This window comes from Bos taurus, chromosome 7 (genome assembly GCF_002263795.3).
Source record: "Bos taurus isolate L1 Dominette 01449 registration number 42190680 breed Hereford chromosome 7, ARS-UCD2.0, whole genome shotgun sequence".
In the NCBI taxonomy this organism is placed as follows: domain Eukaryota; kingdom Metazoa; phylum Chordata; class Mammalia; order Artiodactyla; family Bovidae; genus Bos; species Bos taurus.
The window spans coordinates 36,102,081-36,128,406 of NC_037334.1; the positions used below are offsets into that span (position 1 = coordinate 36,102,081).

General features: G+C 37.7%; 1 long non-coding RNA gene across 1 annotated transcript in view; it reads right to left on the reverse strand.

Annotated features, from left to right (window-relative positions):
• Positions 1-3,795: 3,795 nt before the first annotated feature.
• Positions 3,796-26,326, reverse strand: part of LOC132345831 (uncharacterized) — a 603,367-nt gene continuing 580,836 nt past the window's right edge. The window contains exons 5-6 of the long non-coding RNA XR_009495412.1: positions 4,550-4,722; positions 3,796-4,118 (exon numbers count right to left, since the gene is read on the reverse strand). This is a non-coding gene — a long non-coding RNA (uncharacterized lncRNA). The remainder of the gene's footprint in view (positions 4,119-4,549; positions 4,723-26,326) is intronic.

The window sequence follows — 26,326 nt, forward strand, 5'->3', positions numbered from 1 at the left end:
TTTGCTCTCTTTAAATTATTTATCAACCCACTAAAGAAGGAACTAAAAATAACTTGGGGTTGTATGTTCCTGTAAAGAACAGTGACTCCTTTTATATAATAATGGCTATATTTGAAAGCTTTTCTTTCATTTACAGATATTTATTGAACACTAGCTATGTGAAGGGACTCTGCTAGACATTAGGAATATAAAGAAAAAATTCTTCAAGGTCTTGTTTAACTGTTTGTCTTTCTGCCTGTAACAGGCAGCCTATGCCTATTTAACTCATTTAATGTTTCCATCAAAATCAACTTCTCAATTGATTTTGTTTTCCATTCTTGAGCACTTTTGCCTTTATGGAAATGTCTCCCATGTGTAGATGCCTGGAACTTAATGTCAAAGGGCAGGTGTGTTTTCTGTTTTGGCCATATGCCATTCATCATATGGGCACATCCATATTTCATCTTGGACATCCGTATTATACGATATGCTCATGCCTTAGTGTAACCTTGGCTCACTTCCAGTGTTGCTGCTTTCTATTTTTCAGCACAAAATCTCTGTGGTTTGGCTTATTAAGTCCCAGATGTATTCATCTGGACTCCTTCCCTCAGGAAGCGTGGGGTCCTGGGGTGGTAGTGTCTGAGACAAGTGCTCAGAATTTCCTGTAATGAGTCCTGATTCTGGCTTCATGATGCTGTCACTTACCCCTCATAGGGAGCGATTGCTGCCAGGTCATTATTTCCATGCTGAAGCTGCTCCCTGCAATTCTACTTGGGAAGCTTCATACCCCAGCTTTCTATGTGGCATCCACATGAATCCATTTGAATTTCATGGTTGGAGAAATTTATTCATGAAACCTGGATTTTTTGCCTTGATGTGGTCCATTGATCTGTAGGTCTTTAAACAGATATGGTAGGCCAGAAGCTACTGCTTAATTATACTCTTTTGGGAGAAGTGAGTTGAGCGGAGATGAGGTGCCTGTCTCAAAGATCCCAGAGAGCAGAACTTCTGGGTAGATGCTTATAGAATATCACACTATTCACAGAAAAGTGATTTATATGGATCAAAATAAACATTATCATTATTTAGTGTAGAGAAAAATGGAACCCAGGTAATAAGCTGGGAAGTACTAACTGCCCTTTGATACAATATTGTTCTGCTGTCCTAAATGTTACTCTTTCTTTATCCATCTATATTTTTTATCTTTAAAGGTAGATTGCGTTTACAGAGTCCCCAGGGGCAGAGAGGAGGAATAGAAGTTACACTATTTCATAAAGGCAGGCAGACTGCCCTGCCATTCTGACTTCCTCACAAATACTGCAATCATGGCAACTTTCCCTTTTATGGAATGTGTTGAGAGACTTATCAAATTTAACACCATGAAATATTTCATAGGAGCTGCAAGTTTATACCTCAAGCCAGAATTCTTAAATGAAAAAAAAAAAAAAAGGTATGATGTCATGTCCAAGTTACTAATTGAATTAAGCCTAGAGTGAGCTTCACAGAATGAAAATATGTTTAATAGTGGGAGGAGGGAAATGATAGGCACATCATGAATCCTGTTCCAAAGATAAATTACAGTGTTATGACAAGGCTTGTGTTAATCTAACTGTGCTCTCAATGAACTATTCAGTAGGCAGGCAGCAACCATAACCTGCCAGTTGTTGCTTTAGAGCTGAAAGACCTTTATTCCCTACATATAAAATAAAATATATAAATGTATATGTTTGGGTGGACAGTTTTATGTGGAAATCACATTAAAAGAGACTGATATACAATTCAATAATCGACACAGTCTCAACTGCAGCAACCACAAATGTCCAAACTCATGCCAATGGGAAAAATAGCCCTGATTTCCTTCTACCCAGATTCCCCTATAAAATATATATAGAGAAGTATGTATTTAAAAGAGGAATGGAGAAGGGCATGGCAAAGAGAACAGGCAAGGCTGACATGGCAAAAGATAATGCATCTGTCAAAATGCCAAACAGGAGATTCATTCAGAAGACAAAAAGGCATGGATTTTGTTTAGACAGTCATATTTTGAAAAGAAAAGGGAAAGGGAGGGAAAGGAAAGGATGGGAAGGAGAAAAAGGAAAGGAAAGATGAGTTTATATGGGCCCCTTGCATCTGTTTATACTGACTCCATAGGAAATGCTTGACATTTCTTGACAAAGATGAAATAGAAGGGACCCGGGGGCCACATCTGCATGATGCCATCACTGGGGCCTCATGGGGCACCGGATGCCTCCATGCAGCATTTGCTGAGTGGGATCATTGCTGCCCATTTGATTTCCCTGGCTTGTATGCTTCCTTCCAAATAGGTGCTTCCACTCTAGTTCTGAACCACATCATGTTCAACACATGCTGGCTTATTAGTTCTGTCCCCTTCACTTTCCAAATCACCTGCCCAATTATCTCTTTTCCCTTTCCTTCTTTCTTAAATTACTCCACCTTGGATAAGTCTTCACTTAGACCATTTGAGCTTACCTGTGTATTTAATCAGAGCTCAGGGGCAATGACAACCCACTCCAGTGCTCTTGCCTGGAAAACCCCATGGATGGAGGAGCCTGGTAGACTGCGGTCAATGGGGTCACGAAGAGTTTGACAGGACTGAGCGACTTCGCTTTCACTTTTCACTTGCAAGCATTTGAGAAGGAAATGGCAACCCACTCCAGTGTTCTTGCCTGGAGAATCCCAGGGACGGCGGAGCCTTGTTGGCAGCCGTCTAAGGGATCGCACAGAGTCGGACACGACTGAAGTGACTTAGCAGCAGCAGCAGGGACTTCCCTGGTGGAACAATGGATAAGAATTCACCTGCTGGGGACACAGGTTTGGTCCCTGGTCTGGAAGATCCTATATGCCGTGGAGCAACTAAACCCATGTGCCCCAACCACTGAACCTGTGTTCTGGAGCCCAGGAGCCACAACTACTGAGCCTGCATGCTGAAACTACTGAACCCCACATCCTCTAGGGGCCCCCAACCACAACTACTGGAGTCCACTTGCCGCAAGTCTGTGCTCCGCAACAAGAGAAGCCACTGCAATGAGAAGCCTATGCACCGCAACTAGAGAGTAGCCCCCACGTGTCACAACTAGAGAAAGCTGCACAAAGTACTGAACACCCAGGGCAGCCAGAAATAAATAAATGAAATAAAGAAGGGCTCAGAAATAATTTGTCTAAAGAACACGATCACTTCAAGTTTTCTTTTTGTGATATCTGATTCATTCCAGTTGTGTGTGTGTGTGTGTGTATTCTTCAAATCCTATACAATTTTTCTGTAATATATTTTTCAAGACTCTTTGCTAAGTATCTGCTAAGGCATTTAAACTAGCATGGCCAAGAGAATAGTTTCTCATCCTTTTCTGTGTGGCCCTTGCTATTTTTACTCATTATTGATCTCTGGGTTTGGTGTTTTATTGTTTTAAGGCCTTGCAATTTTTTTTTTTTTTGAACTCCCAAGTACTCATATTCATGTTATATCTGAGTTCCTTTAGCCCAGTCTTTGTTAGCTAATATCTGTAAGAGTGTGTTTCCTTATATATAGACCACAGAATGCAAGGAAGAATTGCATTCTGCCTCATCTCCTTCCCTGCCTCCACTCCAGAGGCTCTGTGTAATGACAGATAGTGTTTATTTTTTTGTTTGATTAGAATTTTTAAGTGAAACATATTTTCCACAATAGGAAAATTATGAACGTCATGACATTTTTTTTTTTCTTTTATTCTTTTCTATCTGCCCAATCCACCTTTACCTTAACCAATCTACTCTTACAAGAGTTTGAGGACAGGGGATGAGACGATGACAATGGGGAGGACAGGAGGAATACTTTTGTTTAATGATTTTATTCTCCATGACATGCAGGCTTCAGATCCACTACTACAGCCTCATTCTCATGACCAAGACAGTTTGAGCTCTAATGTTAAGAATCCATCTGTAAGAGACTGGTGTTTGTTCAAATTTCTAGAGTACCAAGCAGCATAGTAAATAAACATATGAAAAGGTGCTTAGCTTAGTCATTCGAAAAATACAAGTTAGATCGCCACATACCTCTATTCACCAGAAGAATGGCTGAAATGAAGAAGCAGACAATAGCAAGTGCTGACACTACTGTAGAACAGCTGGAATGGTCATACACTCTGAGTGGGAGTACAAATTGGAAAAATCACCTTGGAAAAGCATTTGGCAATATGTACTTAACCATCTGATCAATGATCTCAATCCTAAGCACATGGCCAATAGAAAGACACATTTCCTCGTGTTCTGACAATACTATTTATAATGTGTCTATGGAGAAGCAAACCAGACACTACGTATTGTGCTCGGACGATGGAATGCTATATACATCATTAGGATGAGCAGATTATTGCTTCAGGAAATCATAGGAGTCAATTAAAAAGTATATACTAATACAGTTATGTAAAGTTTAAAAATAAAATTAAATTAAAAAAAAAAAAGATAAAAAAATAAATATAACAGAGAGGTGAAAAGCCAAAGCTGAAAAAGTATACAATGTACTTTGAGAAACAGAAACAAACAAACAAATGTGTTAGAATTCAGATATTGTTACCTTTCAGAAGGTAGTGCCTGGGAGAAGATACTTGGTTGCTTGTCATATTCTATAGCTTGATCCAGGTACTGGTTATATGGATGGCTCATTTTGCACATAATTATACACAACAAGCTGTATAATTACAGTTTGTGTGTTTTCCCATTGGTATAGTATACTTCAGTAAAAAATACCTAAAATAAAACAAAAGAATTTTGATATTTACTAATCATGTCCATTAACTGAAAATAGCAGATAACTTGGCAAATTACAAAAAACCAATGTTTTGCATAATTTTACTGAGGCCATACATTTTTTAAACACAGAAAACTAGTGAATAAAACCAGTAACTAAATATCTTTAAAGTGATGTGTAAAGTAAACAATAGCCACAAAGATACCAAAACTAATTATATTTTTCAGCATTTTGGAAGAAAATTATTTTCACTTCATTCTTGAAACGTGTATGTTTTTCCTATCCTGGATGGAGAAAATTGAAGCAAAATTATATTTTCTTGGCTCAGAATCCTTAGAAAGTCACTGGATTGGAAAGTAGATTAGTCTCATAATTTTGGTGGTTTAGTAGACATTTTCAGAAGTCAAAGGGATTTAAAAAGTAAACTTTACCCACTCCCCTAATTTAACATATTTGCCTGCCCATACTCATATTGTTAGCAATGTGCCTCATTTTAAATTCTTCACACATGAATGTAATGAGTAATACTAAACTCCTCTGCCTTCAAACTGTGACATTACTGTCTGATTTACCAAGGTTCAAGGAAAAGAAGAAACCACTTAGTAGTGAATAAATCAGCCAAACTAAATCTTTTAATTTAATCTGATTCTGTTGCAATCACATAGATATGACAGAAATTAACTCTTATAAAAAAAGGAAAAATGACAGTAATTTTTAAATGTTTTGTAAAACAATTATAAAACATGTAGTAAGAATCTCCGTCTAACTAAAATGGTATTTTTAAAAAATGAAGACAGCCTAGCTATTTCCACCGATGAATAACTGATTGATTGTAAATGATACATTCCTATTATTAATGAGACCTGACAATTCCATTAGAGTAATATGCAACAACTTCACTTAATTCTCTTGATGAGCTTATCATTCATTTTTCCAGAGCTGAGGAATGCTAAACGAAAGCAAGAGTATTTAGAAGGTGAAATGAAGGTACAACTGTAAGGATTAAAAAGACTGCTTCTCTTCTCCTGGATCAAATGATGAAGAAGAATGTTGAACTTCTAATCTATCAAGAGTTATGTTGTCACTTCTCAAGTAATCCATTAAATAGTTTTTATGGTTTGAATAGCTACATTTTAGCCCATCGATTTATTGAATATTAGTCTGTTCTTTCTAATTCTTTGGAGCCAGATGCTTAAACCACTCAAACAAATCAGAGACCACAAGCCCATGAGACTAAACTCGGTTTTATCCAGCTTAAAAGAAGAGCAATGCCCCCAGATTTATGATCTTCTAAGTAATCTGGGTTTAATAGGCTGATTCTGTGAGATTCAATGACTCTCTGTCCTTGAACAAATCACTCTACCACTAATGAGAGCTGGTTTTTGCACTCTGAATACAAAAGTGTCTTGAGACACTGAAGTAATGATACAAGGTACATCAAATAACAACTGGTTTCCATATGGCTAGATCTGTGAGGGTCCAAACAAGAATTCTATTAAGATAATAGCAGGAAATATGAGGGAAACACATGTGCAAATGAAACTACCAGAATTTGAAGAATACCAAATTTATTTTGCAATTTATTTAGCTACAAAAAGCAAAATACAAAAATTCAATTATATTCATAAGTGACAATTCCATTCCAAATGATTATTTACATGTCAATCTCCTTTGAGCTATATTTATGTATTTGTCATTTTGATGGAAATGTACTGAAATTTACTTAAAATGTACTTTAGGGAAACTATTTATTCATTCACTCTCTTGAGAAAACAATTGTTAAATACTCATGCTTTGTGCTAACTTCTTTGGAAGGAAAAATATCAAGTGAGACTTCATTTGACTCTCAAAGAGTTTAAGAGCCATTAGTGGAGAAATACTTCCAATGTTGATTTGGGTTGTATTAATAGACTGAATTTATTTCTTTGTTTTGTTGTTACTATAGAGGATGCAAGAGAAGTATTTTTTTAATCTACAGAAATGCAGAGAAAGTAGCAATCTCAAATGAATGACATGATCAGAGATGTTTTGAAGTAGGAGTACATATCAACCAGGCTTTCCAGGTGGCGTCAGTGGTAAGGAACCCAGCTTCCAATGCAAGAAACATAAGAGACACAGGTTCAATCCCTGGTTTGTGAAGATCCCCTGGAGGAGGGCATGATGACCCACCCCAGTATTCTTGCTAGGAGGTTTCCCATGGACAGAGGAGCCTGGTGGGCTATAGTCTACGGGGTCACAAAGAGTCAGACATAACTGAAGCAACATAGCATGTAGCATGCACACATGAAGCAGGGGTTACCAGCATAAAGGTTTGTGGGTGACAGGAGAGTGACATAAAGGAACAAATTGGGGAGCCATTTATAAGAAGAAGGGGAGTGGTAGAGACTAGGGCAAAAGGGAAAGTGTGTGCTCTGTTTAAAGGGAAAAACCTTTCCTTAGTTTTGGTTAATCATAACCATGTATTTGGAGAAGGAAATCTCAACCCACTCCAGTGTTCTTGCCTGGAGAATCCCAGGGACGGCGGAGCCTGGTGGGCTGCTGTCTATGGGGTTGCACAGAGTCGGACATGACTGAAGCAACTTAGCAGCAACCATGTGTTAGAATCCCTATGTGGCAAAGTCATCTGATTTCTCAAGTAGCCACAAATCTGGATTTTTTGGTACAATCTCTATCCTTCCAAATTTTGAAAAATTATATATACATAAACATGATATATAGTTATATGTAATTTGTAAAATTATATATAATATACAAACAGATTATAATATTTATATAAACACACATGTTTATGTGTGTACATATATACATACAATCAATTTTTAAAATATACCTAAAGCCCATATTTGAGCTGCATACAATCAACCTTCAATCTCAACACTATATCACTGCTTCGGTAAGATGGCTGAATGTAAGAAAATGGAGAAAAAACAGTTCTCTAGGAGAGAAAGCGATAAGGGGGAAAGTAAGGAAAGGTCAATTAACATTAAGAGGTCTAAACTGACTGTGTGTGCGTGTGTGTGTGTGTGGGTGGGTGTGTGTGTGTGTGTGTATGTGTGCGCGCGCGCGCGTGCGTGCATGTTTGTGTTTGAGCCAGAATCAGATACTGATGGCAGATTACATGGTTACTGAGGAACCAGAGATCAAATTGCAAACATCCGCTGAATCATTGAAAAAGCAAGAGAGTTCCAAAAAAAACCACATCTATTTCTGCTTTATTGACTATGCCAAAGCCTTTGACTGTGTGGATCACAATAAACTGTGGAAAATTCTGAAAGGGATAGGAATACCAGACCATCTGACCTGCCTCTGGAGACACCTGTATGCAGGTCAGGAAGCAACAGTTAGAACTGGACATGGAACAACAGACTGGTTCCAAATAGGAAAAGGAGTACATCAAGGCTGTATATTGTCACCCTGCTCATTTAACTTATATGCAGAGTACATCATGAGAAATGCTGGGCTGGATGAAGTACAAGCTGGAATCAAGACTGCTGGGAGAAATATCAATAACCTCAGATATGCAGATGACACCACCCTTATGGCAGAAAGTGAAGATGAACTAAAGAGCCCCTTGATGAAAGTGAAAGAGGAGAATGAAAAATTTGGCTTAAAGCTCAACATTCAGAAAACTAAGATCATAGCATCTGGTCCCATCACTTCACGGCAAATAGGTGGGGAAACAGTTGAAACAGTGGCTGACTTTATTTTGGGGGGTTCCAAAATCAATGCAGATTGTGATTGCAGCCATGAAATTAAAAGATGCTTACTCCTTGGAAGGAAAGTTATGACCAACCTAGACAGCATATTAAAAAGCAGAGACATTATTTTGTCAACAAAGGCCCATCTATTCTAAGCTATGGTTTTTCTAGTGGTCATGTAAGGATGTGAGATTTAGACTATAAAGAAAGCTGAGTGCAGAAGAATTGATACCTTTGAACTGTGGTGTTGGAGAAGACTCTTGTGAGTCCCTTGGACTGCAAGGAGATCCAGCTAGTCCATCCTAAAGGAGATCAGTCCTGGGTGTTCATTGGAAGTACTGATGTTGAAGCTGAAACTCCAATACTTTGTCCACCTGATGCGAAGAGGTGACTCATTTGAAAAGACCCTGATGCTGGGAAGGATTGAGGGTGGGAGGAGAAGCGGATGGCAGAGGATGAGATATGGTTGGATGGCATCACTGACGCGAGGGATGTGAGTTTGAGTAACCTCTGGAAGTTGGTGATGGACAGGGAGGCCTGGCATGTTGTGGTTCATGGGGTCGCAAAGAGTTGGACATGACTGAGTGACTGAACTGAACTGAATACCATAATAATGATCTTGGAACTTTTGCAAAAGCCCTAGAAACTGACAAAAAGTTTTCAAGAAAGGAGTGACTCAATACAATTACCAAAAAGAAGACATACAGATGGCAAACAAACAATGAAAAGATGCTCAACATCACTCATTATCAGAGAAATGCAAATCAAGACCACTATGAGGTACCATTTCACACCAGTCAGAATGGCTGCGATCCAAAAGTCTACAAATAATAAATGTTGGAGAGGGTGTGGAGAAAAGGGAACCCTCTTACACTGTTGGTGGGAATGCAAACTAGTACAGCCACTATGGAGAACAGTGTGGAGATTCCTTAAAAAATTGGAAATAGAACTGCCTTATGATCCAGCAATCCCACTGCTGGGCATACACACTGAGGAAACCAGAAGGGAAAGAGACACGTGTACCCCAATGTTCATCGCAGCACTGTTTATAATAGCCAGGACAGGGAAGCAACCTAGATGTCCATCAGCAGATGAATGGATAAGAAAGCTGTGGTACATATACACAATGGAGTATTACTCAGCCATTAAAAAGAATTCATTTGAATCAGTTCTAATGAGGTGGATAAAACTGGAGCCTATTATACAGAGTGAAGTAAGCCAGAAGGAAAAACACCAATACAGTATACTAACGCATATATATGGAATTTAGAAAGATGATAACAATAACCCTGTGTACGAGACAGCAAAAGAGATACTGATGTATGGAACAGTCTTATGGACTCTGTGGGAGAGGGAGAGGGTGGAAAGATTTGGGAGAATGGCATTGAAACATGTAAAATATCATGTATGAAACGAGATGCCAGTCCAGGTTCAATGCACGATACTGGATGCTTGGGGCTAGTGCACTGGGATGACCCAGAGGGATGGTATGGGGAGGGAGGAGGGAGGAGGGTTCAGGATGGGGAGCACATGTATACCTGTGGTGGATTCATTTTGATATTTGGCAAAACTAATACAATTATGTAAAGTTTAAAAATAAAATAAAATAAAATAAAATACAATTACCTTGTAAGACTTACCAGATTAGAGACTCAAAACACAGAGACCTCTCAGGTTCCTAATGTACTAGCTTAGTAATAAAGTGGCTACAGCCGAGCTGAAATCATAACTATAGCATTAGAGAGGAAGAAATGGACAGAAGAGATACTGTCATGGAGTAGGACTTGAGAGTGAATAGATATAATGAAAGGTTTATAATAAAAGATGTCAAGATTTAGTCTCAAATTTCTTATTGTTTTTTTTTTTTTTTTTTTTTTGCCTGTGAAGTCATAGAGACTATGTTAAGACAAAAGACTATGAGCTGATATGAAAAGATACTTATGGATTAATTTTAAGCATGTTCAAGTGGCAGCATTTGCAAAGTCCAAAAGACTAAGTGGGGAGATATTTCTAATAAGTTTTAAGCCATAACTGAGGTGGAAATAATGTGAACCCATTTTCTTTTATTTCTTATTGTTTTTAAAGATATAAATCCAATTCATGTTTTCAATTGAATTGAATTTTAAAATTCTGATTGATTACCTTTTAAGAACCAAGAAATGAGCTCTTATAAAAACAACCCATACTTCCAATTTGGTTTTGAGAAGGTCTCCATTATTGTAGGTAAGTCTAGTAAAATATGACCCCTAAAAATTAACTAAACATTATGCTTTGAATATTAACTTTGTAGCATACAAAAGAAGAAAAGTATCAGTTTTCATATTCATTTTGTCATAGATCTTTTGAGATAATTCCCATGGAATTAATTTTTTGGCAAATGGACTTCTCTGGATCAGTTTTGGAAACTTTAGACTTGGGACCAAGCAACTGCCAGATTGCCTCAGAGAGACAGCACTATCATTGAACATTCTAAAGTATGTGGATTGATGAGTAACTGGAGTAGTTGTGAAGCAACTATTTTGAAAAAGAATATGAGCTTGCAACAGATAACATCTATAATCAGATGACTACAACAGAAAATGGTCATATGGACCTAATTTTAGTGCTTCTTCCAAATTGTATTATACAAACTTGCTCAGTTGGGAAAGCTGAGACTTGCTGATTAATTGGCTATCGTATCAGAGTGCTAGGCAAAATATGGAGTTTTTTTTTCTTTTATATTTCGGTAAGCACTCAGTTTTTCCTCTCAATCTGGAAAAAATAGTGTTTCTTTTTTTAGTTATCTTCTAGAATTAGTTATTTGATATTTTCTTTCTTTGTTGTCCTTAGATTTTTATAAACTTTATCTTCTAGAATTTCTTCAGGTCTTTGTTATTGTTGTATTGTTTTGTGTATTCATTTTCAAGTAAACTTTTCGTATCTTAGTACCCGTTTTGTATAGCTCCTGTTCCTGTTTAATGAGTATAGTTTGTTTCCTAAAACTATTACCTTTTTTTTTTTTTTTCCTTTTTTGGAGGGGTGTAGTTTTCCTCTGCTATCTTCAATGTCTCTCTCTTTTCTGATTTCTTCCTTTTCTCTTTTTCCTAATCTTTGTATTTCACATTAAAATCTTATTTAAATATCTTGTAATCCTTGTGTGTTTCTTTAATGGTAAGTGAAGCACTACACAGATCTTTACAAATTCCATACAAATCTTTACAAATTGCATAGTTGGGCTTTGTCCACTGGTGGTTTTATTGTAGAATAAACTTGTTTAGCTATTTCATTTCATTTGAAAGCTCTAACGGCTGTCATCTATAGATTTTGTCTCTTGTCCCAGGCAGTTTCCTTGAAATGTCTTTAATTCAGAGATTAGCGAACTTTTTATGTAAAAGGCCAGAGAGCAAATACTTTATACTTGATCAGTTAGATACTCATTGCTGTAACTATTGCATTCTGTCATGATAGTACAGAAGCAGATATAGACAATACAACATGAAAGTTGTCTCTGTGTTGAAAAAAGACTTCATTATAAATAGTCAACAGGCCATTGTTTTCAGTCCCTGTTTGAATCTCCTGCTTTGGGCTATAAATTCAAATTCCAGCATTACATCTAGTGAAAAAAAGGGATGAAACATGGCTGCTTAATATGGTCTTCTAATAAATCCTTCTGTTTTCAATATGATATCCCATCCTCATCTGTAACTTGTGTTCTTAGGATTAAAGTGTCTCTCCTAATCCCCAGAAGGTAAATCTCCACTCCTTGGCTGTGAAGGGAGGTGGAGTAGGAAACTCTACAGAGTATGGGATATAGTCTCAGAGGCATTTCAACAGTAACCTGTTTTCACCATCGCTTGTTGCCCTGCTATCCAGCTGTACCTGGTGCCTTCAATCTGGAGCTTTTCCAGGGCTCTATATCATGAATGTGCCTTAAGGCTGGCCTCCCCCACTGATGGCTTAAAGTTTTCTCTGATCCTTAGTACCACCCATAATTTAATAATTATCCATCCAAATGTTGTCTGCTTTCCAACACTGTGTTGCTGTATCTTTCTCACCTACATTCTTTTTTGGGGGGTGGGGGGAAACAACTTTCAGGTTTTTACTTTTCAAAAATCCTTTAACTGACATTTTAGTAGAGATTCTCATGGGATTAGCAGTGGATATGCGTGATGAGTTTTCCATGTTTAACAGGAAATCTTCACAAAGCACATATAGATATTTTGATATTCTGAACTTTGATATTGTGGTCTAAATGTTATCCAATTGCAGGTGTAATCCCATTATACTCAAGAGCATACTTTTACATGTAGGTTTTCTTGATACTGTACTTGATACCATCTTAAAGATATTTCATATCTCTGGAATACAAGATTGCAAACTATGGTTTCGAGTTTTTACTCTTTCAAATTCCACAATTTCCCAAGTTTAAAAAAAAAAAAAAAAGATTGCTTTGAGGCAGGACAAACACAGTTTTATTTATGTACCCCAGCTAGGGAATTTCTACTTTCCTTCATGCCTCAGGTCATGAAAATTCTGTACTTTCCAGTACTCTCATAAAACGGAGTCTATAATTTTATATGTTTTCCCACAGGCACAGGCTATTCCCTCAAATCTGAACACTAGTCAGATGCTCATACTCATTTAATAGTTAAATAAAATGGATAAGCATCATTCCACTGTGGGAAACCTTGAACCCTTCTAATGCAGCTTAACCCTCTCTCTCTCCATCTCTTCTCTATTCTATTCCTCTTTTACACTCTGTCTTATGATTCTTTTTCTATGTCCATTTTTTTCGGCCCATCATTATTATGAGTCCTGTTAGTTTTCTATTTCTTTGTATCACATTACCACAACTTTGGTGGCTTAACACAGTACCATTTATTAGCTCACAAATGTGCATACTTGCATGAGCTAGGTTGTGTTTTACGCTCAAGGCTAAAATCATGGCACTGGCTTTGATCTCCAGGAAAGAATCCACTTTAAAAGTTCATTCATGTTGGCAGAATTCAGTGCTTTGTGGCTATAGGAGGAAGGTCCCAGTTTCCTGGCTGGAGGTTAGCCGTGGGCCTCATTCAATTCCTGAGGGCCATCACAACCCATCTCACTTCACCCCATTCATCTTCAAACAAACAATGGTGCAAGTCCTTCTAAGGTTCCATGTTTCTCTGACTTTCTTTTTTGCTATGAGCCAGAGGAAGCTCCCTTCTTTTATAGACTCATGTGATTAGATCAGACTGACCTGGATAATCTCCCCATCTCAAGGGCACTAGATGATATAACGTAAGAACAGGGGTGATATCCAGACGTGTAAGCAGGTTCTACAGATTAAGCTGGGGCATCACTGAGGGATCATTTTAGAAATTCCATCTGTTACACTCTATTCATTTTACAGAAATGCCACTGGAAGGAAAAGTATGTAATAGATTTTACTCAAAGTTAGAGTTAGCAGAGAGGACCATATCTCAACACACAGACTAGATTATAATAGACTATCAGATATCACTGTCCTGAAAAACTTACTCCCTGTTCCCTGCCTTGGGGACTTTCTTGATCAACTTGCCTTCAGTTGCACCCCAGGCTTCAGAGCTTTTGTTGGACTTGACTCTTTTGTTTTTCCTCATATCTCTATTTCATTAAAGCACCTCCATCATTAGACCTTCCAGTCTGGATAAAAATCTAGGTTACAGTGTTCTGTGTGTGGAAGTAAGCAGTACTTACAGACTCTCTCAGAAACACTTCTCAGACTGTTGGGCAAGTGAGAAAGTTCACCTTTCGTATCTAAATATACCAATTAAAAATGAACATTTTCAGAGAACAAGATGGTGGAGGAGTAGGTGGATGTGGAGTACCTCTCTCTCCACAGTTACATCAGGGATACACCTTCAGACACAGAAGTGCATGCAGAACACCAGCTGAGAGCAGACAGGAGTACCTGGCCAAAGGAAAAGAATTTATAGAACCACACAAAACTCGGTAGGATGAAGGACCTAGGGGGAAAAACAGGAGTGTTAGTAGGACTGGACCTGCCCTCAGTGGGTGAGGGAACTGAAGCTGGGGTCTGATTCTCACAGTGGGGCAATTGTCTGAGTCAGAGGAGAAACATTTAAGGCTGAGAGTGAAGCAGCTGATCTCTGGCAGCCTAAATGGAATGAGAATCAGACGGTCCTTGCTGCAGCCATACATACCCCAGAGAGGGATGCAGGTCACCAGAAGGCACAGTGACTGGGAGTTGGAATTTAGGGACTGTGGAGCAATCCCAGGGCAAGGGCTGCTGTTGACTGTGGAGAGATGGATGGAGGGGGTGTGAGGGAGGAGATTGTGGTGGGAAATGCCAGTGGAGGAAAGCCAGGCAGCCACAGAAGCAAGATGATACTGCTGAGTCACACATAGGGGTGGAGCCATCACCATAGCCTCTCTGCACCGCCCCCCCCCCACACACACACACACCAGCATCGGCCGCTGAACATTAGAGAGGCAGGCCCATCAAACACCTGGTGCACTGAACTACAGAGTACGACCCCACGCAGGGTGCCTCTTTAAGTGCCTGATGCACTGATCTACAGAGTAGGACCCCACCCAGGGGGGGGCCCTCTATGTGCTGGTGAGCCAAACAACAGAGAATGAACCCAGGTAAGGGAGCCATCTAAGTGCCCGAACAGGAAGAGCTACAGAGAAAGACTGGCCAAAGAGGCCTTCTGATTGCTAGCTACAAGAGGCTCAAAAAAAGACTCTGGTAGGGCCATAACTCCTGCAGCGGACGCAGTCCGTGTCCCTGTACACTTGGAGCCTCTAGAGTCCCAGCAAGCCAAGCAGCTGTACCACCTTAACACTCAACCCTCACTGGGGCAGAGCTGCCACAACCAAAGTCCTGAGTCTATATACACATCATCGCTTAGGTCGTGTCCAAGTTTGTGACCCTGTGGACTGTGGCCTGCCAGACTTCTCTGTCAGGGGGGTTCTCCAGGCAAGAATACTGGAGCACATTGGCCAATACTGGTTTCCATATGCTTCTAGAGCACAATATTTCCTGCTGCCCTAGCCACCAACTCCCCTTGAGAATTTGGTGCTGCCAGAACCCCTGCAACCTAAACAGCTGCACCACTTCCACACCTAGCCCTCACTGGGGCAGACCCAAGTCCTCCAGAGCAGCCTCAGGAGCAAACCCGAGTGGATGACCCACATGCAGAAATGGAAATAAAACCACAATTGAAACCCAGGGGCAGTGTGGCTAAGGAAGAAGACCCAAAATCTTCCCACCAGCTGCACAAGCTGCAGATTAAATCCACACAATCAACTAGGCATATTCTGTGTCTATAGGATATATAAAAGGATGTTGAGAGCTCCCACAAAAGAAAACGCACTAGTTTTGATAACTATAGACATTGGAAGCAAGAACACACAGGAGTAGGACCAGATTAGAATCTGAGCTGTGCCCACAGCAGATCCAGAGACCAGCACAGTGTTGGAGGGCATCCTAGGGAGAGATCAAGCCCTGAGCCTTTGGAATGGGAGCTCTGATTCCAAGACCCTAGACTACCAGAGAACTTATCCTGCTGCTAAGTCGCTTCAGTCGTGTCCGACTCTGTGCGACCCCATAGACGGCAGCCCACCAGGCCCCACTGTCCCTGGGATTCTCCAGGCAAGAATACTGGAGTGGGTTGTCATTTCCTTCTCCAATGCATGAAGGTGAAAAGTGAAAGTGAAGTCGCTCAGTCATGTCCGACTCTGAGCGACCCCATGGACTGCAGCCTACAGGGCTCCTCCGTCCATGGGATTTTCCAGGCAAGAGTACTGGAGTGGGGTGCCATCGCCTTCTCCAGAACTTATCCTAGGGAGTATCAAACAGTGAGCACTTACACAAACGAAACCACTTGAATACAAGATCCAGCATCACCCAAGCACCAGTAGCATCCTGTGCAGGACACCTCATCTAAACAACAAACAAAACAAAAACACACACCCAGTCATCAGCAAACAGGATTATCATCTCACTCAGCCTTGCCCATCAGAGGAAAAACAAGCATACAAACAAACAAACAAAAAAGCTCAGCACAAATCTCACCCTGGACCAACCTTAGGAAGACAGAAATCAAAAGGAAAAAAGAATTCAACCTTGAAGACTGGGAAAAGGAGACCTCAAACACAATAAGTTAAAAAAAAAAAAAAAAAAACAATGAAAAGGCAGAGAAATACTACACAAATGAAGGAACAAACTAGAAACACAGAAGTCCAAATAAATGAAGAGGAAATAGGTAAACTACCTGAAAAACAATTCAGAATGATGATAGTAAAGATGATCAAAACCTTGAAAACAAAATGGAGAAAATGCAAGAATCAATTAACAAAGACCTAGAAGAATTAAAGAATAAACATACAGAGACAAACAAAACAATTACTGAAATTAAAAATACTCTAATAGGAATAAATAGCAGAATATCTGAGGCAGAAGAACGAATCAGTGAGCTTGAATATAAAATGGTAGAAATAACCTTTGAAGAGCAGAATAAAGTAAAAAGAATGAAAATAACTGAGGATAATCTCAGAGACCTCTGGGACAATATCAAAAGCACCAACATTCGAAATTACAGGGGTCCCAGAAGAAGAAGATAAAAAGAAAATATATGAGAAAAATTTTTAAGAGATTATAGTTGAAAATTTCCCCAACATGGAAAAGGAAATAGTCAATCAAGTCCAAGAGACATAAAGAGTCCCATACAGGGTAAACCCAAGGAGGAACATGCCAAGACACATACTAATCAAACTAACAAAGAATAAATACAAAGAAAGAATATTAAAAGAAGCAAGGGAAAAGCAACAAGTAACATACAAGGGAAACCTCATATGTTTAACAGCTGGTCCTTCAGCAGAAACTCTGCAGGCCAAAAGGGAATGGCAGGATATATTTAAAGTATTGGAAAGGAAAAATCTACAACCAAGATTACTATACATGGCAAGGATCTCATTCAAAATTGATAGAGAAATAAAAAGCTTTTCAGACAAGCAAAAGTTAAGAGAATTCAATACCACTAAACCAGCTTTACAACAAATGTTAAAGGGACTTATATATAGTCAAGAAATACAAGAGAAGAAAAAGGTCTACAAAATCAACCCCAAACAATTAAGAAAATGGCAATAGGAACATATATATATATATATAAATAATTACTGTAAATGTAAATGGATTAAATGCTTCAATCAAAAGATACCAACTGGCTGAGTAGATACAAAAACAAGACCCATATATATGCTGTCTACAAGAAACCCACTTCAGACCTCAAGACACATATAGACTGAAAATGAGAGGATGGAAAAATATATTCCACGCAAATGGGAAGCAAAAGAAAGCTGAAGTAACAATCTTCATATCAGAAAAAAATAGACCTTAAAGAAGATTATAAGAGATAAGGAAGGGCACTAAACAATGATCAAGGGATAAATCCAAGAGGAAGACATAACAATTGTAAATATCTATGCATCCAACATAGGAGTACCTCAATAAATAAGATAAAAACTAACAGACATAAAAGGAGAAATTGACAGTAACACAATAATAGTAGGAGACTTTAACACCACACTCACACCAATTGACAGATCATCAAAACAGAAAATTAATAAGAAAACACAAGTATTAAAGGATACATTAGATGAGATGGATCTCATTGATATCTTCAGGACATTCCATCCAAGCAGAAGAATAGACCTTCTTTTGAAGTGCACATGGAACATTCTCCAGGATAGACCACATCTTGGGTCACAAATCAAACGTCATTAAATTTAGGAAAATTGAAATCATATCAAGTATCTACTCTGAACACAATGCTATGAGACTAGATATCAATTACAAGAAAAAAAAAATGGAGATTAAACAATATGTTTCTAAATAACCAACAAGTTACTGAAGAAATCAAAAGGGAAATCAAAAAAAATTCTAGAAACAAATGACAATGAAAACATGACAACTCAATACCTATGGGATGCAGCAAAAGCAGTTCTAAGAGGGAAGTGTATAGCAATACAATTCTACCTCAATACACAAGAAAAACATCAAATAGACAACCTAACCCTAAAAAAAAACTAGAAAAAGAACAACAACAACAGAAAATTAGAAGGAAAGAGATCATAAAGATCAGAGCAGAAATAAATGAAGAAGAAAGGGAAAAAATAGTAAAGATTAATAAAACTAAAAGCTGGTTCTTTGAGAAGATAAACAAAATCGACAAGCCTTTAGCCAGACTCAACAAGAAAAAAAGAGAAGAATCAAATCAACAAAATTAGAAATGAAAAAGGACAGGTTACAACAGACAATGCAAAGTAAAAAGCATTATAAGAGACTATTATGAACAACTATGTGGCAATAAAATGGATAACTTGGAAGAAATGGACAGATTCTTAGACAAGTTCAATCTTCAAAGATTGAACCAGGGAGAAATAGAAATTATGAACAATCCAATTACAGGAACTAAAATAGAAGCTGTGATCAAAAATCTCCTAAAAAACAAAAGCCCAGGACCAGATGACTTCACAGGAGAATTCTGTCAAACATTCAAAGATCTAATGCCTATAATTCTAAAACTCTTTTAAAAAAATTACAGAGAAAGGAACACTTCCAAACTCATTCTACAAAGCCACCATTACCCTGATACCAAAACCAAACAAAGGCAAAATAAAAAAGAAAACTACAGGCCAATATCACTGATGAACATAGATGCAAAAATTCTCAAGAAAATTTTAGCAAACAGAATTCAACAATACATCAAAAAGCTCATACACCATAATCAAGTTGGGTTTATTCCAGGGATGAAAGGATTCTTCAATATAGGCAAATCAATCAATGTGATACACCATGTAACAAATTGTAAGATAAAAACCATATGATAATCTCAATAGATGCAGAAAATGCCTTTGACAAAATTCAGCACCCATTTATGATTAAAACTCTTTAAAAAATGGGTATAGAAGGAATATACCTCAACATAGTAAAGGCCATTTATAATAAGCCTACAGCAAACATTATTCTCCATGGTGAAAAACTGAAAGCATTTCCCCTAATATCAGGAACAAGACAAGGTGCCCACTTTCACCACTATTATTCATGATGGTTCTGGTAGTCCTACAGGAATCAGAGAAGAAAAAGAAATAAAAGGAATTTAGACTGGAAAAGAAGAAGTAAAACTCTCACTGTTTGCCAATGACATGATATTATACATAGAAAACCCTAAAGATAGTATCAGAAAATTACTAAAGCTAATCACTGAATTTAGCAAAGTTGCAGGATACAAAATCAATACACAGAAATCACTTGCATTTCTACATACTAACAATGAAAAATCAGAAAGAGAAATTAAGGAATCAATCCCATTCACCACTGCAACAAAAAGAGTTAGATATCTAGGAATAAACTTACCTAAGGAGACAAAAGAACTGTACACCTAAAATTATAAGACACTAATGAAAGAAATCAAAGATGACATAAACTTATGGAGAGATATTCCATGTTCCTGGGTAGGATGAATCAGTATTGTGAAAGTGACTATACTATCAAACAGTCTACAGATTCCATGCTATCCCTATCAAATTACCAATGGCATTTTTCACAGAACTAGAACAAAAAATTTCACAATTCATATGGAAACACAAAGACCCTGAATAGCTAAAGCAGTCAGAAAGAAGAATGGAGCTGGAGGAATCAACCTTCCTGACTTCAGATTATATTACAAAGCTACAGTCATCAAGACAGTATGGTACTGGCACAAAAACAGAGACATAGACCAATGGAACAAGATAGAAAACCCAGAGATAAACCCATGCACCTATGGGTAACTTATTTTTGACAAAGGAGGCAAGAATATACAATGGGGCAAAGACAGCCTCTTCAACAAACAGTTCTGGGTAAACTGTGCAGCTATATGAAATAGAATGAAATTAGAACACTTCCTAACACTGTACACAAATATAAACTCAAAGTGGATTAAAGACCTAAATGCAAGACCAGAAACTATAAAACTCTTAGGGGAGAACAACAGGCAGAACACTCAATGACATAAATCAAAGCAAGATTCTCTATGACCACCTCCTACAGTAATGGAAATAAAAACAAAAACTAAGAAGTGGGACCTGGTTAAACTTAAAAGCTTTTGCACAGCAAAGGCAACCATAAGCAAGGTAAAAAGACAACCCTCAGAATGGGAGAAAATAATAACAAATGAAACAACTGACAAAGGATCAATTTCCAAAATATAAAAACAACTCGTACAACTCAATACCAAACAGCCCAATCAAAACGTGGAGAAAAGACCTAAACAGTCATTTCTCCAAAAACAAACACATAAAACAATGCTCAATATCACTCATTATTAGGGAAATGTAAATCAAAACTACAATGAGATATCATCTTACACCAGTCAGAATGGCCATTGTCAAAAGGTTTACAAATAGTAAATGCTGGAGAGGGTATGGAAAAAAGAGAATGCTCTTTCACTGTGGTGGGAATGTAAATTGATACAGCCACTATGGAAGATGGTATGGAGATTACTTAAAAACTAGGAATAAAACCACCACATGATCGAGCAATCCCACTCCTAGGCTTATACCCTGAGGAAACAAAAATTGAAAAAGACATGTGTATCCCATTGTTCACTGCAGCATTATTTACAATCACTAGAACATGGAAGCAACCTAGACATCCATTGATAGATGAATGAGTAAAGAAATTGTGGTACATATACAATGGAATATTACTCAGCCATAAAAAGGAATGCTTGTGAGTCAGTTCTAATGAGTTGGATGAACCTAGAACCTATTATTGGAGAAGGCAATGGAACCCCACTCCAGTACTTTTGCCTAGAAAATCCCATCGACGGAGGAGCCTGGTAGGCTGCAGTCCATGGGGTCGCTAAGAGTCGGACATGACTGAGCAACTTCACTTTCACTTTTCACTTTCATGCATTGGAGAAGGAAATGGCAACCCACTCCAGTGTTCTTGCCTGGAGAATCCCAGGGACGGGATGCCGGGTTGGCTGCCGTCTATGGGGTCGCACAGAGTCGGACACGACTGAAGCGACGCAGCAGCAGCAGCAGCAGAACCTATTATACAGAGTGAAGTGAGTCAAAAAGAGATAAATACTGTTTTCTAACTCATATATACAAAATCTAGACAAATGGTACTGAAGAATTTATTTACAGGGTAGCAATGGAGAAATGGACATAGAGAATAGACTTATGGACATGGGGAGAGGGGAGAAGAGGGTGATATGTATGGAAAGAGTAACATGGAAACTTACATTACTGTATATGAAGTAGATAGCCAATGGGAATTTGCTGTGTGACTCAGGAAACTCAAACAGGGGCTCTGTATCAACCTGAAGGGGTGGGATGGGGAGGGAGATGGGAGGGAGGTTCAAAAGGGAGGGGATATGTGTATACCTATGGCTGATTCATGTCGAGGTTTGACAGAAAACAACAAAATTCTGTTAAACAATTATCCTTCAGTTAAAAAATAAATAAATTTTTAAAAATGAACATTTTATTTCTAAAAAGCATTTTGCTTTTTTTCCCTATCTCTACCATTTCAAACTACTTATATGGTCTTACTCTTACAAACTCTCTCTTAACCCCAAGATTTTTTAAAAAATAAGTGAATAGTGGATAAAATAATACATGTAAACTTCAGTATAGTCTCAGAAACAACTAGAAACAAATGTTAGTAAACACTGTTATTGAAGATAGAACAACAGTGCATCATTTAGTATTTCTCAATTAACATCACTTAAAAAGCTGCCTATATGTAAGAGCACAGAGATGCATTAAAGTCAAATAGTTGATAATGTACTGTGCTTTTGTGAGACTGAGAATCAGAATAGGCCTTTCTTAATAGGTTAGACCTAGAGATCTGAAGTCAGATATGTGTGGTGATAGCCTCTATAATTATCCTGAATTGTTGATGCTGTGTTCTGAACTTCATAGCTCATCCACGCCCGTTTTGTTACACTTTGCGTCACCTAGAATTAGTTTCATGCCTGAACTGCTGCATCCCAAGATGGTAAACACAGCTCCATGGTCATTCCTTGCTTCACTAATGGCAACTCTGATCATGTAACAGATGTAAAGCTTAGTGAATAAATATATAATTATTCTCCATAAGGACAAACATTCTCCCTCCCCTGCCCCCTCTATACACACACACACACACACACACACACACACACACAATTCATATATATGACTTCCTGACTCTAAATCCAACAACTGCAAACCCTCTTCCCCACCCACTCTTATAAAATATTGTTTTCTTAAGTCATTGTCAGAGCACTGCATTTACTGGGTAAGAAGAAAATGATGTATGTTTTCCTTTCTGGAAATTTCAATATGTAGTTCTTTCCTGCTTCTCCATACATTTCATTTCATTTGTTGAAACTAGATGAAACACTAAATTTTAAATGTTTTATGAATTGATGAGGAAGAAATCATTTTACAAAATATATATTTTATGGTTGACAGTAAGATTTTTATAGTTACTGAAGTGTTTTAAAGCTAATTGGGAAAAATGAATAATTTTAAACCATTTACCTTCGGTAAAATATAAAGGAGTGATTGGTTAATTTTAAAGACAATAGCAAAAGTAGGTTTTACTTAAAACATAATGATGGTTTTAAGTCAATTCCCAAGGTCCCAGAGCTATTTATTTGCTTGGCTATATAACACTGAAAGGCTTTTCACTAGAAATTATTAAGGTTTTATGTTCAACTGAAGACATTAAAGAACAAATAGGTCATACCATTTTTAACCCCTATACTTATATTAATAGGAAAATGTTAAAGCCAATTGAAGTTGGCCCGTGTAGTCATTTTGTGATTGAGAAATCCAATTCAGGGTGATTCCAATATATGTGTAATCATTCCCAGCTAATTGCCACAGATGGAATTTCCTGCACACAGAAATCAGGGCTATTTTAAATATTAATATTCCTTCCAGGATGCCTTATTAGAAACTTATGTCAATCAAAACTCCAATGACTTTCCTACTGGAAAGGTCTTATTAGATCAGGGTAGCAGACCCACATCAACTCTAAACATGTACAACTTCTTTCAATAAAAGAAATCCTGTAGTTAAATTTGGGTTACATAGAACCACAAAGTGTTAGAGCATTTCAGGTTCTATGCAATTACTGAGCTGATAAATGATTTAAAAATGTTTTTAAAGCTTATATCCTGTGAACATTTTAAATATGGAGTATACATAAAAGTGGAAATAAACCCCAAAATGTTTTAACTATTTTTAAAAAGTGGAGAGAAAGAGAAGAATTATCTAGAAGCCTGGGTAAGACATAAGTGCTATGGAACAGTTCAGGAAAATATACTTGAATTGCATTCTGCAATTGTCTTATTAAAAATTGAACGATGAAATGTCATTTGACATATGAGATATGACACAAGAATGGTTTGGGGCCAAGAGCCTGGCAAAACCCCGTTATTGCTAAGATGAAGAAAATCTCACATAATTATTGAAGCAAAAGGGTGGGCATATTGGTGTGGAATTGTTTAGACTGCCTGATATCAACTAGATCTAGATCTTGACTTGTGGCCTTAAAAATGCTAGTGAAAAGCCTGTGGTGTACCCCTGCATCTGCGAGTAGTTTTGGAGTGTTCTCCAAGGCTGGTAGGATGGACACAGCAACTCACAGCAACTTAGTTTTAAAGATGATAAATATTCTCTTGGGTAGGGGGAGTGCTGTGGAAAGAAACTAGCAGCATGCATATTTTTGTTAGAAGCCAAGGAAATCTTTCAAGCAGGGAATTTGCTGCTCTCGGTGGAGGACTAGACTAATTTATTTGTCACTGAGAATTTCCTGTTTTTAGAGGATGACCAGCTAGGGTCCTAAATAAGAGACTCTAACACAGAGCACAGGAGTGAGCATAAATCTACCCATTCCTACGAGAGCCACTAGTTTTGCCTCTAATATGATAATTTTTGTCAGAGGTAGGGGGAAGTGAATGTATGAGGTTAGGGAGAGAATAGATTTTTCTCCTTAAAATTTAGAAAAAGTTTCACAGAAAATTATATTTTCATAGAAAATACTTTCATAGAAAAATTATAATACTTTAATCAACTACCATTTATTAAGCCAGGTGCTTTTTATTCTTCACCTATCTGAATACTTACAAGCTGTCATCAAAGTTTAGATGTTAATAGTCTCATTTTACAGATGTAGACACATGCTTAATGAAGAACAACTTGCCCAAGATCACATATACACTGAATCATGTTCAAAGCTGCAATCCCAGGCTCCAAACAGCGACCCTTTCTCTGATCTGTGCTGCTGTCTTAGCTTTCTCAAAGACTCAAGAGTATACAAGACCCTTGAGTATAAAAACTCAAGATACACTTAAAGGAAATACAAAAAAGAGGGGGTATATGCAAATGTATAGCTGATTTAATTTGCCATACAGTGTAAGTGTTAGTTATTCAGTGGTGTCCCACTCTTTGCGAGCCCATGAACTGTAGCCTTCCAGGCTCCTGTCCATGGGATAGAGCAGTCAAGAATACTGAAGTGAGTTGCCATTCCCTTCTCCAGGGTATCTTACTGACCCAGCGATTGAACCCAGGTCTCCTGCATTGCAGGCAGATTCTTTACCATCTAAGTCACCAGAGAACCTATGCAGTAGAAACTAGTACAATATTGTAAGGCAAATATACTCCAATAAAAATTAATTTTTAAAAAGATGTACTTGTGTTTGCCATGTGGATGGAGATCTCTCTCGTTTAATACATCCATCCAGTCTCTATGTAACATGTTGGTGAAATAAGATTTCTAAATTAATAAACATTTTGGTCAAAAGTCTGAAGTTTGGTATATTTATAACTTGGCTGTTACTGTTTCCTGATCACTGTCCACCTCTGTATTGTAACCTATTGTTTTTACTACAGTCATAAAGGTTGATGGCAATCATAGAGACAGCAAAACACAACAATAAAAACATAAGATAAGTGCATGGGATTACACTTTATAGGTAACTGTAAACACATCAGCTACCCATTATCTGTAGAGGTGGGGGTACACCGTGTGCCAATATGTCTCATAGGAACTGAGAATCATCTGAAACTTCAAGTAAAATGGCCTATTTTTTATCAATTCATTTAGTTGGTGATCAGCACGATGACTGTCAAAAAGCATTATTACCTACTCTATATTTTTAAATATCCAATTATTCTTTTTCTCTTCTGGACTTTCAGTTTCAAATGCACTAAAGTACTAAAGTTTGACTGTATTGATTATAGCCTACATTAATCTTTCAAAATAAGCACTAGATTTCAAAAGACCTCATTTGAATCAAGTATAAAGAACAAGTATCTGCTCTTTGGCATTCATGAAACAATATTTCATGCTTTCAGTATAAGCACTTTAGAAAACTGTAAAAGCCAAACACTCCTCTTTATCATTGTGATTAGACTGGTAAATGCTGTGACAATTAACTCCCAAAATCCTTCAGGATTTACCCTTGAAAGAAAGAGCCAAGGACTTACATGGTAGAAAGAAGAGGTAAGGTACACATCTCATGGTATTAAAACTCATGTTATCTTTTAGTGGTTGGGAAGAGAAGAACCTGGGCCAACTTTCCTTTGGCTAATGTGACTGAAGGAAACATAAGATTTATGGGAAAATCCTAGGCTAGATAAAATTCACATCAGGTGCTATGTCTAACACTGATGTCAATTCAGATGGGGCATTTAGGGATTTGGGGGTGATTTAAAATCTTTCTTAAGCTTTGACATAAATGGATTCATAGGTGGAGTAGAAAATGGAAAAGAAGAGGACAAAATACTTGTGTTTTGGAATTACTCAAAATTCTGATTCAGTTCTATGGCCGTAGAAATCTTCTACATGTGAATAAAATATGTTTTCTCTGACAAGGTCCTACAAGAGGGTTTT